The following is a 21060-nucleotide window of genomic DNA, read 5'->3' on the forward strand; positions in this document are numbered from 1 at the left end:
GTTACAGAAGCAGGATGCTATTTTAGAAATCTCAAACTCGTCAGGCAGTAGACAGCAAGAAAACTCACCAGAGACTGGAAAATGGAAATCCATGGCAAAATGTCTTGGTATCTTTTCTCCTATTAAAAACATAACACCACAATTTGCATAGGTTACAAAGAAGAGTGGTTTACTTTGGCTTATAGTTCTGCTTCCAGGTCAAAGGGCTACATCTGGTGATGGCCTTCTTGCTGGCAGAGTCCCAAAGTGGTGCAAGGTATCACAAGGCAGGAGACAGGGACCATGAGAAATGCCTTTTTTAGCAAACCCACTCTCAATCCATTATCCTATTAATGTGTTAATCTATCAATCACATAAATGAGGTAATCCATTCATGGGGGAAGAGCTCTAAACACCTCCTAAAGGTTCTTTCTCTTACTGTCCCATATGGATTCAGTTTCAGTACAAATTTTGAATGTAGAAGACATTTGGTAAGAATTGCCTGCAGTAAATTGAAAGGACAATAAGATGCCTCTAAATCCCATAGCTCTAGAAGAGGTTGGAAAATGAAATGCTGGTAGGCTATATTCACTGGCTGTATTTAACAAGATATTGGAAAAATAAGATGAGGTCCTAGAATAATTAAAAGGTTTCCCAAACATGATGTAAAAGGGAGCCTTGAGGGGTTGAAAAACTGACTGTTGTATACTTCAAAAAATAGGAAATAAAACTGAAAAGGTGTTTGAACAACAAAAGTCGATAAAATTTCAGTCATGCAGCCAAAATTAGATTTAGGGCGTGGCCTCACATTGGAGGTCTCCAAGTAGTTCCCTCAAATTCAGAGGAAAAGAGGCATAGGAATGAAGAAGCAAAGAAATAGGATCAAGAATTATCTCTAGGAAACTTTCATGTTTACTGGCTTATGGAACTGACAGGGAAGCAAATGGATCAGAAGTCTTCTCAGTGTTTCAGAAATTGTACTGCTAAGAAAATCACTTAAGAGCTTATTTGAAAACCTATTCTCTCTCTACAGAAGTCATGCTTCTCAATATCCATTTCAAATGCAGGCTTAGAGAAAGAACTTCCAGAACACAGAGCCAGTGACCACAGAGGACCAAGGACAAGGGGCTTCCCCACTGAGAGTGGTACCAGGATCTAGTGGAGGAACTTTCCTTTCAGGTCCATCACAGTGCCTCCTAGCAGAATCTCATCTTTGCATAGGCCAGTGTCTTCTTTTCCCTGCTTTTCAACTGGACATGTTGACTGCAGTAAATTTGCTGCATTGTTACATACTGGGTGCAGGGTGGAAAAGATATCAGTTCATGGGTTGCAGTAGAGTTTCTCACCCTCAGCACTACTGATATGTTGGACTGAAAAGTTTTTTTTTGAGGGGCTGTCCTGTGTATTTTATAATATTCAGCAGCCTTCCTGGCCTCTGCACACTAGTTGCCAATAGTATCCACCTCACTTGCCCAATTGTGTCAGTCAAAACGTTTCCAGACATTCCACAAAAACCACCTCTGGTTGAGAATTATTGGGCCACAGGATAATATGGAGAGATATCACGACCAGATGGAGAATCTTGTGCATTAACTGTGAATCCTGTATTTTGAATTTAATGCAGTGGCTGGGTGAGATTTTAGGTTATCTTTCTTGGTGAGGGAATGAGCATATTATTTGTTTGCAAAAAAATAAAGGATGAAATGGTGATTTGGTGACCAAATGGATGGACTATAGCATAGAATTCAAGGTTATCACCAAACCTGTTTTCTAGACATAACATGTCCAAATTATGACTCATCAGTTGACCCAAACTATTGATCAATGGAACAAGTTACCCTAGGGATAACAGTGTGTTTGGAATAAACAAAATGTAGCTTATTCACTAAAGCACCCGGCCTACACCCGGGAGATTTCACCCACTATAAACATTTTGAACTAACGCTAGCCCACAACCCCTTACCATTAAATATGATTCATTTTAATAAGTAAAACATTTATCTTAAATAAAAGTAGAGGAGATATAAATTATTACCAGGAGCTATAGAGAAAGCACTGTAAGGGAAAGATGAAAAAAAAATTTATAGTGTAAAAAAGCAAAGACTAAAACTTCTACCTTTTGCATAATGATTTAACCAGAAAACCCTTGACAAGAAGAATTTCAGGCAAGCACCCCAAAACCAGATGAGCTACTTATGAGCAGCTAATAAGAGCTCATCTGTCTATGTTGCAAAACAGGGGAATGACTAATAAGTAGAGGTGAAATCCTAGGCAGCCTGGAGATAGTTGTTTGTCCAGATTAGAATTTTAGATCTACTTTAAATTTACCTGAAGCACAAGCAAGCCAAATGTAATTTTAAATGTTAATCTAAAAAGGGACAGCTCTTTAGAGTCAAGAAAAAACCTTAATTAGAGAGTAAATCTGCTAATTTCCATAGTTTGCCTAAAAGCAGTCTTCAATTGAAAAAGCATTAAATCTTAACCTAAGCATCAAAACTTAATACCTAACTCTCAATAACCTTCTAAATCAACACTGGACTAATCTATTTTTATTATAGAAGAAATTATGTTAAAATGAGTAACAAGAAGATAGTTCTCCCTGCATAAGTTTATATCGGACCAAATAATTCACTGATGTAATTAACAAATTCATAATATTAAATAAATCATAAAACCATTATTAATAACATTGTTAAACCAACACTGGTATACACTTAAGGGAAAGATTTAAAAAAGTAAAAGGAACTCGGCAAACATTAACCCCACCTGTTTACCAAAAACATCACCTCTAGCATAATCAGTATTAGAGGCACTGCCTGCCCAGTGACACATGTTTAACCCATACAAAGGTAGCATAATCACTTTTTCTTTAAATAGGGACAAATATGAATGGCTTGACGAGGGTTTAACTGTGTCTTACTTTTAATCAGTGAAATTGACCTTCCCGTGAAGAAGCAGGAATATTCTAATAAGATGAGAAGACCCTATAGAGCTTAAATTTAATAGTCTAACAGCCTTATCTTCACCTATGCGGTCAAAATTATTGTTAACAGACTAAAAATTTTGGTTGGGGTGACCTCGGAGTACTAATAAGCCTCCAAATTATAATAATCTAGACATAACATGTCCAAATTATGCTCATCAGTTGATCCAAACTATTGATCAATGGAACAAGTTACCCTAGGGATAACAGCACAATCCTATTCAAGAGTTCATATCGACAGTTTAGGGTTTACAACCTTGATGTTGGATCAGGACATCCAAATGGTGTAACCACTATTAATGGTTCCTTTTTTCAATGATTGAAATGCTATGTGATCTGAGTTCAGACCCGAGAAATCCAGGTTGGTTTCAATCTATTACTATATTTTTCCCAGTATAAAAGGACAAGAGAAATGAGGCCAATTAAACACTTATGCCTTAGATAAATAGATGAAATAATCTAAATCTAGTAAACTATTATAAATACCCTGCCCCAGAATAGGGCTTGTTAAGATGACAGAGCCCGGTCATTGCGTAAGACTTAAAACTTTATACCAGAGGTTCAATTCCTCTTCTTAACATTAATGTTTCTAGTAAACCTCCTCCTCCTAATTATCTCAATCCTAGTAGCCATAGCTTTCCTAACCCTTATTGAACAAAAAATACTAGGCTACATACAACTCTGTAAAGGCCCCAATGTCGTCGGGCCCACCAGCTTACTCCAACCATTTGCCGATGCAATAAAACTATTCATTTAAGAGCCTATAAAACCTTTGACATAATCAATTATACTATTTATTGTTTCTCATACCCTAGCCCTAACCCTGGCATTTACCATGTGAATCCCCCTACCCGTACCCCAACCCCTGATCAACATAAATATAGGCATACTATTCAATCTCGCTACCTCAAGCCTAGCTGTATATGCAATCCTGTGGTCAGGCTGAGCCTCCAACTCTAAATACACTCTAATCAGAGCATTATGAGTCATAGCACCAACAATTTCATATGAAGTAACACTAGCCATTATTCTCCTCTCTGTATTACTAATAAATGGCTCTTTTACTCTATCTACCCTTATTACTACTCAACAGTTCACATGATTACTACTACCAACATAACCCCTAGCAATAATGTGATTCATCTCAACACTAGCAGAGACCAACTGAACTCCATTTGACATAACAAAAGGAGAATCAGAACTTGTATCAGGCTTCAACGTTGAATATGCCCTTTCACCCTATTTTTTATATCTGAATACACAAATATTATTATAATAAATGCCCTAACAGGAACCTTCTTTATAGGGGCATTACTCAACCCTTCCCTTTCCAAAACTTTTACATTCAGTTTCACCCTAAAAACCCTCATTTTAACTTCTATGAATTTGAGCATCCTATTTATGATTTCATTATGATCAACTTATGCATCTTTTATGAAAAAGCTTCCTACCCCTCACTCTGGTCCTATGCATATGACATATCTCCCTTCCCATTATCACTTCATGTGTACCACCCCTAATCTAATAAATACGTCTGATAAAATAGTTACTTTGAGTAAATAATAGAGGTTTAAATCCTCTTATTTTTAGAACCATAGGACTTGAACCTAATCCTAAAAATTCAAAATTCTTCATGCTACCTTTACACTGTGTCCTAAAAAGTAAGGTCAGCTAAATAAGCTTTCAGGCCCATAACCTGAAAATGTTGGTTTATATCCTTCCTGTACTAATTAATTCCCTAACCTCCTCCACAATCTACCTCACCTTATTTTCTGGAACAATAATTACAATATTCAGCTCCCATTGACTACTTATTTGAGTAGGCTTAGAAATAAGTATGCTGGCATTATTCCCATCCTAATGGATAAAAGGTATCCCCAATCCACAGAAGCTGCATGCAAATATTTCCTAATTCAAGCCACCGCATCAATAATCTTAATAATAGGCACAATTATTAATTTTACAAACTTAGGCCAATGGACCCTATCCAATTCATGCAATCAAATCTCATCATTTATATTCACTCTAGTACTCTCAATAAAAATGAGACTTGCCCCATTTCACCTTTGAATACCAGAGGTCACTCAAGGAATTGCACTTAAATCAGGACTAATCCTACTAACATGAAAAAAAAATTGCCCCAATCTCCATGCATATCAAATTGCATCTTCCATAAACTACAACCTTATATTACTTATGGGAATCCTGTCTATTATGTTAGGAGGCTGAGGAGGACTCAACCAAACTCAACTACAAAAAATCTTTGCATATTTATCAATCACACATATAGGATAAATAATAGCAATTATTACATATAATCCAACTTTGACAATATTTAACTTAATCATTTATATTACACTTACCAATAATATATTTATACTTCTCCAATAAAACAAAAAACTTCTACCCTCTTCTTATTAAATTTATGAAATATATTCCTCCACTAACTCCATCAATTCTAATCATACTATTACCACTAGGAGGATTACTTCCTCTAACCAGATTTGCCCCCAAATGAATTATTATTAAGGAACTAATTTCAAACAACAATATTATCTTGTCTATACTAATAGCAATACTAGCCCTCCTAAATTTATATTTCTACACATGACTTATTTATTCTACATCCCTAACCCTATTTCCATCATTAAACAACACAAAAATAAAGTGACAATTTAAAAATACAAAACTAACTCCCCTTCTACCAAATTTTATTATTATCTCTACCCTCTCCCTACCACTCACACCTCTCCTATCATCTCTGAGCTAGGAATTTAGGTTAACCCAGACCAAGGGCCTTCGAAGCCCTAAATAAGTGTCCAACACTTAATTACTGAGTTAAGGACTGCAAGACTCTACCCTACATCAACTGAATGCAAATCAATTAATTAAGATAAGCCCTTTCCATCTAGACTAATGGGATTTAAACCCATAAAACTTCAGTTAAAGGCTAAATGCCTAATTCAACTGGCTTCAATCTACTTCTGTGGTAAGTAAAAAGGGCGGAGAAGCCCTGGAAGAGTTGAAGCTGCTCCTTTGAATTTGCAATTCAATTTGCTTATTCACCTCTGGGCTTGGCAAAAAGAGGGCTCAACCTCTGTCTTTAGATTTATAGTCTAATACTTACTCCGCCATTTTACCATCTACCTATGTTCATCAACCGTTGATTCTTCTCAACTAATCACAAAGATATTGGAACACTTTACCTCCTATTTGGCGCTTGAGCTGGAATAGAAGGTACAGTACTTAGTCTACTGATTTGGGCTGAATTAGGCCAACCCGGAGCCCTGTTAGGCAATGATCAGATCTATAATGTTATCGTAACTACACACAATTTTATTTATAATCATAGCAATTATGATTAATGGATTTGGGAGCTGATTAGTACCCCTTATAATCGGAGCCCCTGATATAGCATTTCCCCATATAAATAACATGAGCTTCTGCCTCCTTCCCACCTCCTTCCTCCTCTTGCTTGCTTCTTCTATAGTTGAAGCAGGTGCAGGAACAGGTTGAACAGTATACCCCCCACTAGCTGGAAATCTTGCCCATGCAGGAGCCTCAGTAAAATTAACCATCTTCTCCCTTCACTTAGCAGGAGTATCATCAATTCTAGGAGTGATTAATTTTATTACTATTACTTAATTTTATTACTACAATTATTAACATAAAACCCACTGCTATATTCCAATATCAATATCATATGATCCATACTAATCACAGCAGAATTACTTCTTTTATCTCTTTTAGTCTTTGCAGCAGGGATTACAATACTTCTAACAGATTGAAATCTAAATACTATATTCTTTGACCCCATGGGAGGTGGAGATCCTATTCTCTATCAACAATTATTCTGATTCTTTGGGCACCCTGAGATCTATATTCTTATTCTACCAGGGTTTGCTATTATCTCCCATATTGTAACATATACTCAGGTAAAAGGAACCATGCAGTTATAGAGGAATAGTATGAGCTATAATATCTATTGGTTTTCTCAGATTCATTGTATGTGTGCACCACATGTTCACTGTTGGGATAGATGTCGATGATACCCAAGCTTACTTCAAATCTGCAACTATAATTAATGCTATTCCAAGAGGAGTTAAGTTATCAATTGACTAAGCAACCTTACACGGAGATAATATTAAATGGTCACCAGCAATACAATGAGCCCTCAGCTTCATTTTCTTATTCACCAATGGAGGTTAGCAGATTCCTGCTAACAGGAATCATTCTGGCTAACTCTTCATTAGATATTGTCTTACATAATACATATTATGTTGTAGCCCACTTTCACTAGTCATATCTATATGAGCCGTATTTGCCATCATAGGAGGGTTCATTCACTGATTTCCCCTTTTTTCTGGCTATACACTAAATAATGTATGTGCTAAAATCCAATTTACTGTAATGTTTGTAGGGGTAAATTTAACTTTCTTCCCTCACACTTCTTGGGATTATCAGGAATACCATGTTGATACTCCCACTACACAGACACATACACGGCATGAAACACTGTATCTTTGATGGGCTCATTTATTTCCCTCACGGCTATCATAATTATTATTTTTATAATTTGAGAGGCATTCGCATCGAAATGAGAAGTTCTTACCGTAGAGTTAACACCCAATAACTTAGAATGACTACCCGGGTGCCCTCCACCTTTTCACACATTTGAAGAACCGGCTTTTATTAAAGCCTAGACCAAGAAAGGGAAGAATTGAACTTCCTAAAACTGGTTTCAAGCCAGCAACATAACCATTATGAGTTTCTTCATGAGATATTAGTAAAATAATTACATAACTTTGTAAAAGATAACTTATAGGTTAAACTCCTTTATATCTCTATGGCATACTCCCTTGAATTAGGATTTCAAGATGCCACATCATCTATTATAGAAGAGCTCCTACACTTCCATGACCACACTCTTATAATTGTGTTTTTAATTAGCTCTCTTGTCCTCTATATTATCTCATTGATATTAACTACAAAACTAACCCATACAAGTTAGAAGTAGAAACTATCTGAACTATTCTTCCTGCTATTATTCTCATCTTAATTTCCCTTCCCTCACTACATATTCTATACATAATAGACAAAATTAATGACCCATCTCTAATGGTAAAAACTATAGGCCTTCAGTGATATTGAGGTAATGATTATACAGACTACGAAGATCTTAGTTTTGACTCCTGTATGATTCCAACCTCAGATCTGGCCCCAGGAGATCCTCGATTTCTGGAAGTAGATAACTGAGTAGTACTTCCAATGGAGTTACCTGTGCGAATACTAATTTCACCTGAAGACATGCTCCACTCCTGAGTGGTCCCATCCCTTGGCTTAAAAAAGGGTGCAATTCCAGGTTAACTTATTCAGGCTACCTTAACATCAATATGGCCGGGGCTTTACTATGGGCAATGTTCTGAAATCTGTAGCTTTATGCCAATCGTCCTTGATCTGGTCCCATTAAAACACTTTGAAAATTGATCCTCACCAATGTTATAAATTCATTATGAAGCTACAGCAGCATCAACCTTTTAAGTTGAAGATTAGGAGCCAAAATCTCCTCATAATGAGATGCCCCAATTAGACACATCAACATGATTTGTTACAATTTTATCAATTATCCTAGCCCTTTTTTTCATATTTCAACTTAAAATTTCAAACCATCTGTACCTGTCTAACCCTTTCCCAAAGACATTAGATTAATTGAACACAAAACCGTATGAGAAGAAAGATGAATGAAAATTTACTTGCCTCTTTCATTATCCCTACAATAATAGGACTTCCTATTGTTATCTTTATTATTATGTTCCCCAACATCTTCTTTCTCTCACCCAATCAACTTATCAACAACCACCTAGTATCATTCCAACAGTGATTAATTCAACTTGTACTAAAACAAATAATGGTCATACATAACCCAAAATGATCAACCTGATCCGTAATACTGATTTCACTGATTATATTCATCGTCTCTACAAATCTACTAGGTCTACTCCCTCACTCCTTTATACCAACAACCCAGCTGTCAATGAACTTAGGAATGGCTCTTCTCTTATGAGCAGGTGCAGTAATTACTGGTTTCCACTACAAGACTAAAGCATCCCTTGCCCATCTTCTTTCACAAGGAACCCCTATCCCCCTTATCCCAATATTAATTATTATCAAAACAATTAGCCTTTTTATTCAACCCATAGCGCTAGCCAAATGACTAACAGCTAATATTACAGCTGGCCACTTTATTATAGACTTAATCGGAGGAGCCACCCTAGTATTAACATACATTAGCCCTCCCACAGCTATCCTAACTTTTATTATTCTAGTATATTAACAATACTCGAAATTGCTGTAGCAGTAATTCAAGCCAATGTCTTTACCCTCTTAGTAAGTTTATATTTACATAATAATACTTAATGACCCACCAAACCCATGCTGATCATATAGTTAATCCTAGCCCCTGACCTTTAACAGAAATCCTTTCTCCCCTACTCTTAACATCCGGCCTAGTAAGATGATTCTATTTTAATTTAATTTCTCTTTTCTCCTCATGTTAGGCCTAAGAGACATCATCTTTACAATATACTAATGATGATGAGATATTGTACATGAAGGTACATTCCAAGGGCACCATACAAAAATTGTTCACAAAGGTTTATGATATGGGATAGTCCTATTCATCATTTCAGAAGTATTTTTCTTCGCTGGATTTTTCTGAGCATTTTATCACTCCAGCCTAGCTCCCACTCCAGAATTAGGCAGCTGACGACCTCCAATGCGAATTAACCCACTTAATCCTCTAGAAGTTCCACTATTCAACATCTCCATGCTTTTAGCTTCAGGGGTCTCAACTACCTGGGCCCACCACAGTCTAACTGAAGGTGACCGAAAACACATAGTTCAAGCATTTTTTATCATGATTGCACTGGGATTATATTTAACCTTACTTCAAGCCTCAGAATACTTAGAAACATTTTTCACAATCTCAGATGGTGTATATGGCTCAACATTTTCCATGGCTATAGGCTTTCATGGTCTCCACCTTATTATTGGGTCAACCTTGCTCTTAGTATGCCTTATCTAAATTAACTAAATTTCCACTTTACATCTAATCACCATTTTGGATTTGAAGCAGTCTCATGATACTGACATTTTGTAGATGATGTATGACTATTTCTTTGTGTATATATTTATTGATGAGGCTCATACTCCCTTTGTATTAATCAGTATAGTTGACTTCCAATCAATAAGCTTTGGTCAAACCCAGGAGAGAGTAATAAACCTTATAATCTCCCTACTTATCAATTCTTCTATTGCACTATTACTAATCTCAGTGGCATTTTGATTACCCCAGCTAAATGTATACACTGAAAAAACAAGTCCCTATGAATTTGTTTTGATCCCATAAGATCTACCCACCTACCATTCTCAATAAAATTTTTCCTTGTTGCAATTACATTTTCCTTTTATTTGACTTAGAAATTTCTCTACTTCTCCCCCTTCCCTGAGCCTCTCAAACAGTCTAAATCTTATACTAACTATAACTTTTTTCTAGTTCTAATTCTCATCCTTTGGTTAGCCTATGACTGAGTTCAAAAAGGCTTAGAATGAATTGAATATGATAATTAGATTAAGATAAAACAAGTGATTTCGACTCACTAGACTATGGGTTACCATAATTATCAAAATGCCTATTATCATACTTAACATCCTCCTAGCTTATACTACATCTTTACTTGTCTCATTTAATATCATCATTCCTATGCCTAGAAGGCATAATATTATCTATATGTGTATTATGCTCCCTCCTAATTCTAAACTTTCACTTATCCTTATCATTTATAATCCCTATTGTCTTACTACTATTTGCAGCGTGTGAAGCATCCTTAGGGATAGCTCTCCTTGTAATAGTGTCTAACACATATGGACTAGACTATGTTCAGAACCTAAGTATTCTTCAATGTTAAAAATTATTATACCGGGCTGGGGATGTGGCTCAAGCGGTAGCGGGCTTGCCTGGCATGCGTTAGGTCCGGGTTCCATTCTCAGCACCACATACAAAAAAAGATATTGTGCCTGCAGATACCTGAAAAATAAATATTAAAATTCTCTCTCTCTCTCTACCTCTCTCTCTCTCTTTAAAAAAAATATCATACCTACAATTCTACTCTCCCCACTTATATGATTCTCAAAACCCTCAATAATTTGAATCAACCCCTCGATCCATAGTCTGATAATCAGCTTAATTGTGCTCCTTACATTAAATCAAACACAAACACAGACCTAATTTTCTTACTAACTTTCTTCTCAGATCCCCTATTCTCCCCTGTACTGATTTAACACCATGACTCCTTCCCCTTATAATTATAGCAAGCAAAAACCACTTAGCCCTGGGGCTGGGGATGTGGCTCAAGTTTTAGCCAGCTGGCCTGGAATGCCTGCGGTACGGGTTCTATCCTCAGAACCACATACAAACAAAGATGTTGTGTCTGCCAAAAACTAAATAAAAAATACATAAATATTAAAATTCTCTCTCTCTTAAAAAAAATAATAATTAAAAAAAACCCCACTTAGCCCAAGAGCCACTGATCCTAAAAAACCTTTATATTCTTATACTAATTTCCTTTCAATCATTTTTTTTTAGAGAGAGAGAGAGAGAGAGAGAGAGAGAAAGAGAGAGAGATTTTTAAATATTTATTTTTTAGTGTTTGGCAGACACAACATCTATATTTGTACATGGTGCGAGCATGCCAGGTGAGCGTGCTACCGCTTGAGCCACATACCCAGCCCAATCATTTTTAATTATAACTTTTTCAGCCACCAAACAAATCATATTGTATATTCTATTCAAAGCCACCCTAATCCCCACACTAATTATTATTACTTGATGAGGAAAGCAAAGTGAGTGTCTAAATGCAGTACTGTACTTCCTATTTTATGCTCTGGTAGGCTTTCTTCCCCTTCTAGTAGCATTAGTCTGTTCAAAAATCCACTGGATCCATAAACTTTATTATCTGTATAAACCAGTCATCTGTACTCTCTTCTTCCTGAACTAGTGATATCTTGTGACTAGCATGTGTCATAGACTTTATAGTAAAAATACACCTTTGACTCCTCAAAGCCCATATTGAAACCTCTGTTTCTGGCTCCATGATCCTGGCAGCTATTCTACTCAAACTTGGTAGATAGGAATAATAGAAATTTTAGCTCTACTCCACCCTATTATAAGTAATATGGCATATCCCTTTATTAAGTTATCGCTATGGGATATAAGTATAACAAGCTCAATCTGCTTACAACAAAAAGACCTAAAATCCTCATTGCCTACTCATCAGTAAGTCATATAGCATTAGTTATTGTAGCAATTGTAATTCAAACACCCTGAATCTTTATAGGAACCACAGCACTAATAATTGACCATGAATTAACATCCTCCATACTATTTTGTCTCGCAAGCACTAATTATGAGTGAATTCATATCTGCACTATAACGCTAGCCCAAGGCTTACAATCCATTTTTCCCCTTATGGCAACATGATGAGTTCTGGCTAGTCTAACTAATCTAGCTCTTCCCCACACAATTAACTTGATTGGAAAACTATTCATTATCACATCATCATTCACCTGTTCAAATATTATGATTACTTTAACTGGCCTTAATATATTATTCACTGCCTTTTACTCACTATATATATTAATCATAACACAATGGGGAAAATTTACATACCACACATCTAACATTAATCCTTCTTTCTTGTGAGAAAACACACTCATGTTACTTCACCTCTTCCCACTTATCATTCTATCAGCAAATCCTACTATCATCCTGGGACATTTATACTATAAATATAGTTTAAATAAAACTTTAGCTTGTGAGTCTAACAATAGAGAATCATAATCCCTTATTTACCAAGAAAGTATGCAAGAACTGCTAATTCATGCTCTCCGTGATTTCACCCATGACTTATTCTTAACTTTTATAGGATAGAAGTAATCCGTTGGTCTTAGGAGCAAAAAATTGCTCCAAATAAAAGTAATTAATATATTTTCTTCACTCAATCTTATGTCACTTGTTACACTAACTTTCTCCACTCTCCTTACCATAACCAACTCCTATAAACACAGCAACTACCCAACCTATGTAAAAACATCTATTATCTGTGCATATTCATTTTGTATAATTCCAACACCAATATTTACCAATTCAAATGATGAACTTGTTATTTCAAACTGACACTGAATGACAATTCAAACTTTTACTCTCTCCATAAGCTTCAAATTAGATTACTTCTCTATGCTATTCATGCCCATAGCACTATTTGTTAAATGATCAATCATAGAATTCTCAATATGATATATATATATATATATATATATATATATATATATATATATATATTTTTTTTTTTCAGACTTCTTTAAAACCGCTTCTTCAAATATCTACTAATATTCCACATTACCATGATAATCTTAGTCAATCTAACAACCTATTCCAACTTTTCATTGGCTGAGAGGGAGTAGGCATTATATCATTCTTACATATTGGTTGATGATATGATTGTACAGATGCTAATACAGCAGCTCTCCAAGCTATTCTATACAACCGAATTGGTGACATTGGATTTGTTTCAGCCATAGCATGATTTCTACTCAACTCAAACTCATGAGAACTAAACAACTCTTCATAATAGATGTATCTCTACTTCCCCTCCTAGGCTTACTCTTAGCAGCAACAGGAAAATCCACCCAATTTGGCCTACACCCCCTGATTGCCCTCTGCTATGGAAGGCCCTACTCCCTAATCAGCTCTAATCCAGTCCAGCACTAGAGTAGTAGCAGGAGTATTTCTCCTTATTTGTTTTTATCCCCTAATAGAACATAGTAAGACTATCCAAACACTTACTCTCTGCCTGGGAGACATTACCACTTTATTCACTGCCATCTGTGCCCTCACCCAAAATGATATTAAGAAAATTATTGCATTTTCTACCTCAAGCCAACTAGGATTAATAATAGTCACTATTAGAATTAACCAACCCCACTTAGCATTTCTCCACATCTGCACCCATGCATTCTTCAAAGCCATACTATTTATATGTTCTGGGTCAATCAATTCATAACCTAAATGATGAACAAGATATTTGAAAAACAGGAGGCCTATTCAAAGCCCTTCCATTCACCCCATCCTCACTCATTATTGGAAGCCTAGCACTAACAGGGATCCCTTATCTAACTGGCTTTTATTTCAAAGACCTAATTATAGAGTCTGCAAACACATCATATACCACCAATGCCTGAGCCCTTACTATCACACGCCACTTCTGTAACTATTGTCTATAGTACATGAATTATCTTCTATGATCTTAAAGGACAGCCTCGATTTTCAACACTAATCTCTATCAATAAAAACAACCCCCAGCTACTTAATTCAATTAAATGCTTTCTAATCAGCAGTATCTTTGCAGGATTTATCCTTTCCTACAACATCCCACCTATAAATGTTCCAGTACTAACCATTCCTATGTATCTAAAAATCTCAGCACTACTAATCACCATTCTAGGATTTATAATTGCTATGGAACTAAATTAATAACCCTCTATCTTAAAACTAAAATGTACTCAAGCACATCAAAGTTTTACAAACTATTAGGCTATTTCCCTACTATTATTCACCGCTCAGTTCCCTACCTTAACCTTGTTATGAGTCAAAAACTCTCATCAACCTTGCTAGACCTAGTCTGATGAGAAAAAGCCATCCTCAAACTCATTGCCAACCTTCACACAACGGCCTCTGTTAAAACCTCAAATCAAAAGGGTCTCATCAAATTGCATTTCCTATCTTTCCTAATCTCAACACTACTAGCGATTATCACTGTACTCTATTTCCATGCATAATTTCAATTACAATAAAAATACTAACAAATAATGATCAACCTGCTACAACCATCAATCAACTCCCATAACTATACATAACTGCCACCCCCATTAAATCCTCAGAAATCAACCCTAACTCATTCCCCCTAAAACATCATTCAATTCTCAGAATTCTTAAATTCAATTACAATCTCTACCTCATTATACAATACCATTAACATAACAATCAAAAACTCCATTAAAAATCATAACAACAGTACACCCCAAATTACTACACTTGACCCCCATGTCTCAGGATATTCTTCCATTCCTATAGCTGTAGTATAACCAAATACCACTAATATATCTCCTAAATAAATTAAAAATACTATCAAAACTATAAAAGACCCTCCAAAATATAATACAACCTCACACCCAATTCCTCCACTAACAATTAACACTAATCTACCATAAATAGGAGACGGCTTTGAGGAAAATCCTACAAAACCTAAAACAAAAAGTATACTTAATAAATATGTAATGTATGTCATTATTTTTACATGGAATGTAACCATGAACAATGACATGAAAAATCATCATTGTTTTTCAACTATAAAAACATTAATGATAAACCTCCGCAAAACTCATCCCTTAATTAAAATCGTCAACCACTCCTTTATCGACTTACCTGCACCCTCTAATATTTCCACATGATGAAACTTTGGTTCCCTATTAGGCTCTGCCTAGCTATCCAAATACTTACGGGGCTATTTCTAGCAATACACTACACATCAGACACCGTAACAGCCTTCTCATCTGTCACTCACATTTGTGGAGACATTAATTATGGTTGGCTCATTTATTATATACATGCTAATGGCGCCTCAATATTCCTTATCTGTCTCTTTCTTTACATAGACTGAGGGTTGTACTATGTTTCCTACACCTACTTTGAAACATGAAACATGAGTTATTCTTCTCTTAGCTGTAATAGCCACAGCATTAATAGGCTATGTTCTTCCCTGAGGCCAAATATCATTCTGAGAGGCAACCATAATTACAAATCTTCTATCTGCTATCCCCTAAATTGTAACCACCCTCGTCGAATGAATTTGAGGAGGGTTCTCAGTTGACATAGCTACTTTAACACGATTCTTTGCATTTCACTTTGTACTACCATTTATTATCACAGCACTAGTAATAATCACCTTCTTTTCCTCCATGAGACAGGGTCAAACAATCCTTCTGGCCTTATCTCTGACTCAGATAAAATCCCTTTTCACCCATACTGTATTATCAAAGACATCCTTGGGATCCTTCTCCTTATCCTAGACCTAATAATCCTTGTCTTATTCTCACCAGACCTTCCAGGAGACCCAGATTATTACACATCTGCTAACCCTTTAAACAACCCCTCACATAAAACCAGAATGATACTTTCTATTTACCTATGCCATCCTCCAATCTATTTCTAATAAACTAGGAGGCATATTGGCTTTAGTTTTTTCTATCCTAATTCTTATATTCTTTTCTATACTCCATATATCTAAACAAAGTAGCATGATGTTTCTACCATTGAGACAGTGTATATTCTGAATCCTGGTAGCTGACCTATTTACAGTAACCCATTCATTATTATTGGTCAACTAGCATCAGTCTTATACTTCACCACCATCCTCCTTATTCTACCAACTGCCAGCTTAATTCAAAACAAACTCCTCAAATGAAGAGCCCTAATAGTGTAAATATTACCTTGGTCTTGTAAACAAAAAACGAAGTTATAAACTTCTTAGCAAACACCTTCAACTCCCAAAGCTGATATTTTTTACTTAAACTATTCCTAGTAATTATATGTAGTTGCAAGAAAATGTCAGTCAACAAAATATGTGCAACTTTCAAGCCTGGTTCATGAAGAACTCCTGGGTGTGATCCTGTCATTCTTCTTTCCATCTGATGGCTGGATATTAGTGTCAAGAATGACCTTTGAAGCCAGGTGTTGTAGATGGAAAAGGCTCTATCAGCCTTGTTCCCTATTGGAAGTCTATAAAATTTGTGTGTGGGAGAGGAGAGAGAGAGAGAGAGAGAGAGAGAGAGAGAGAGAGAGAGAGATTTAAAAAACACATAGGACCTCAAAAAATTACATTCCTAGCCAAGAAAAAGTTTTTTTTAATTCACTTCCTGGGTTGGAGTTGTGGCTCAGTGATAGAGTGCTTGCCTAGCATGTGTGAGGCACTGGGTTCAATTCTTAGCACCATATATAAATAAATGAATAAAATAAAGGTCTATCAACATCTAAAAAAAGTTTTTAAAAAGTTCACTTCCAAAGAAATGTGGTGGTAAACACACATTTTTCTTTGGAATTGTGGTTGAATAGATATTATTGATCCCTAAGAACTGATACATAATCATCTTTAATACTAGTTGACCTGATTGAAGAATAAAGGCTTTCAAATATAGAATATTTCTGAATTATCTTTTAATGCTAAACTTGATATCTTTCATCACTAGTTCTTTTTGTTTGACCCATGTTCACATTTCTATGGAAAGATGAAAAATTTCCTTTGTAGTTTTTAATAACAAATATTAGATTGTAGAATTTTCTATCAGAAACTATAATGTTTAGCCAGATGTGAGGGTGCACACCTGTAATCCCAGCAACTTAGAAGACTGAGGCAGGAGGATCACAAGTTAGAGGCCAGCCTGGAAAACTTAGTAAGGCCCTAAGCAACTTAGGAGATCAAAATAAAAAATAAAAAAGGGTTGGGGATGTAGCTCCATGGTCAAGTGCCTCTGGGTTCAATTCCTAGAATTAAAACCAAAACAAAATACCATGAATTTGTTGGGGTGAACTCAATGGCTGTGTATAAGTAGAAAGCTCAAATGAAAAAATGAAAAGAGAAAAATAAATGAGAATGCTTTTTCAATAACTTTTTTTTAGTTAGGACATAACTTGAGTGGATCAAGAGTGATCTTCAGCTGAGCAACAGTGAGAGCTCTAAGTCCTCTCTAGGGGATAGCCTGAAGGGGATCTCCAAATTCTTACTTGATCCTTCCTTTCCTAGACTTCTTGATAGTGTACTGTTAGGGAAGCCAGAGGAATGATCAGGAACAGTGGCTTTGTCACCTCTTTATAATTATTCCAGTCCTATCAGGCTGAACTGGATTTCTCTTTTTCTAGAGAACACTAAACACTAATTTCTTAAAAAAACACATCATGGAAGTTGTAGAAAATGAGACCTTTTCTCTAAAAGAAATGAAAAAAACAGTAATGCTCCCTATAAAAGCAGAAAAAAAATCTTTTCAAATTAAAACCAACTTTGAATTTTAAGTCATAACAAACTGTATTCATTTGTTGTTTAAGATCCAGTCAATTTTTACAAATCAGTAAATCTAGAACTGCATTAAAAGAAACCAAAATAAAAGCACCCTTTAAAACCAGAGCCTATTCTATGAATCAATTTTTCTAACTAAATTGGCACAAACCCATAATATTTTAATATTTTGTTTTGCTAAACACATTGAAAGCATTTTGAAAGTTAGCATCATTTTTTTTCTCATACACCAGAAGTACAGAACTCCTAGATACATTTTGTACCTGCTGTATATTTTTTATAAAACATGCAAATTGATAATTAAAATACAAATAACTTCTATAGCAATCATAAGACAAAGACCATGTTTCATATAATATCACTGGAACTCTAAGATAAGGTTACACATAATTGGAATTCTGCAATGAATCATCTATAACTTAACAACAATGGATTTGATTTAGGAGTTTCTAGTTTTACTCCAAGTTCTGCTCCTAATAGCTTGGTTTTGTGCAAGTGACAACTTCCCTGAGCTCATTCAGTTCTGCAAATTGAGGGAAATAGTCTAGACCAGCATTGGCCAATAGAACTTTCTACAATGAAGGGATTGTTCTCTGCTTATGTGGTAGTCGCTAGCCACATATGATGACAGAACACTTGAAATGAGGCTGGTGTGTCAAAGGATATATTTTAAATTTTATTTAATTCTAATTAATTAATTAGCCTCATGTAGCTAATGGCTGCTTATTGGACAACAGAGGGCTACATGCACTCTCACACCATCACTCAGAAAGCTCATGAGTGCCTACAATCCCCCAAGCAACAGGTGAACAGGTGAGGTGAAGGCAAGGACACTGGTCATTATAATGTCTTTGCCCTCAAGGAGGGAGAAAAACTAAATGTTTTTGCTAATACAGATTCGAAAGCACTATGTACTCATAGAAGGGAGAGAAATAACTGGAATTATAATTAATTATAATTATAAATAACTCATTTCTAAGGTCCTCTTTGGCTCTAAAATTGCATGAATTAAACTTAGCAAGTATTTACCATTATCTGTGGTGCTCTTTATTGGCTTTATTTTATAATACAGAGATAGTAGGAACCAAGCTCTTTATTGGCTCTATTTCTTAATATGGAGATAGTAGGAAACAAGTACTAAGTGCACACTCATTTCATTGATTGATTATGTGGATGACTAATTAATTAATTAATTCATTCATTCTTTCAATATTTAGTGAAGTATTGTTTTGTTTTGTTTTAATACCAAGACTTTGCTAGGCACACACAGGAAAAAACAAACAAAACAAAATAAGAATAAATCTGATAATGTCTTAAGGGTGATCTAAAAAGTTCATAGTGAAACAAAGACTTTATTTTTCAGGAAATGGTTACTACCAGGTGCTATGTTCACTTGGGACATATTTAGAATTGATGGTGTTTCAAGTGTTATTTCAACAAGGTAGGGCTAAATTAGGAGTGTTGCTTCATGCTAATAATAAAGAAAGTAGAATAGTTCTGCATATCTGTCTGTTAGGCAGTAGCTAGCAATGAGTAGTGAAATGCATGGCAATGTCACAAGTGTTCTTTAAACTACTTCCAAAGTAGATGAGAAAGCAAAGTATGGTAGTTCATTTATAGAAAATAAATAGAAGCAAAGGCACTAATGAGAACACACATCAAGAGAAAAGGATTAACTCTTGACAGGGTCCATTAAGACTGGTGTGAGTCTAGGAATTATGGCTACAGGGGTTTCCATCAGTGTGGGAAAGAAGGCTTTTTTAGTAGCTCAGGTGCACTAAGGTAACTTCTAACTGGCTATTGACTCCAGTACCCACATTAACATGGGATTGACTATTAGATGAACGCCCCTCACCGCCCAAAAGGATGGCCACCATGACAGCTCCAGAGAGGACAGTAAAGGTCAAAACTTCACTTCCTGAGGTGAAGAAGGAGTTGAACACCTGATTGGCAAAGAATGCAGAAGGCAGTCCCAGTTCTCCTGGTAAACAGCACACAGTAATGAACCTGGAGACAGCATTGTCTCCTTTGTCATTCTCTGCTGGGAGACAGCTCATTGTCTCTCTTGACAGGGCTCTTTGCTTAAGCCTCATTTGGATTTTACTTTACTTTCACCTCACTTTCTCTTTACATTTACTTATAATCAAGTTCTCTTGCATGGCTTTCGTTGCCTGACTTTAAATTTTCTTTCATCAGAATGCAGGAACAGAGGATTGGAGTTTTAGCTCCCTGCTTTTCTGTGAAATGTCCATTAAAAATTATGCACATGGGCTGGGCTAGCCTTGCACATGTGAGGCACTGGGTTCAATCCTCAGCACCACAAAAAATTAAATAAATAGAGAAAGTATTCTGTACAGCTACAACTAAAAATGTTTTTAAAAAAACTATGCACAAAAGCCAGGCACAGTGTTGGGTTTGTAATTCAGTGGTAGAGTGCTCACCTCACACTTGGGAGGCCTTGGGTTTCATCCTCAGCTCCACATAAAAATAAATAAATTAATTAATGTATTATGTCCATCTACAACTAAAAACAAAACAAAAAAACCAGCTGTGCTTGGTGGTACACACCTGTAATCCCAGCAGCTTGGGAGGAAGAGACAGGAGGATCAAAGTGAGCCTCAGCAACAGAAAGATGTTAATCAACTCCATGAAACTTCTGTCTTTAAATAAAAAATATACAAAATAGGGCTGGGGATGTGGATCACTGGTTGAGGGTAAATCATGGTTATATTCTGGTTTTAAATGCTAGAGAGGAGCATCTAGATTTTGTTTTGTAGTTTGTAAGACATTTGAGAAGGGAATGAAAAATCATAGTTGTTCATTAAAGGATTGATTTGACAGAAATCAATCTTTTTGCCTTGAGATAGGGAGAGGCTAAATGCAGGGAAAAATTGTAGGAGTAGTTATCACAGG

At 35.8% G+C, this 21060-nt stretch overlaps 1 pseudogene; it reads left to right on the top strand.

Moving 5' to 3' along the window:
* Nucleotides 1-4664: 4664 nt before the first annotated feature.
* LOC143404299 (NADH-ubiquinone oxidoreductase chain 2 pseudogene) lies at nucleotides 4665-5732 on the top strand (annotated as a pseudogene).
* The last annotated feature ends 15328 nt before the right edge of the window (nucleotides 5733-21060 follow it).

Source organism: Callospermophilus lateralis, chromosome 7 (assembly GCF_048772815.1).
Source record: "Callospermophilus lateralis isolate mCalLat2 chromosome 7, mCalLat2.hap1, whole genome shotgun sequence".
Classification (NCBI taxonomy): Eukaryota; Metazoa; Chordata; class Mammalia; order Rodentia; family Sciuridae; genus Callospermophilus; species Callospermophilus lateralis.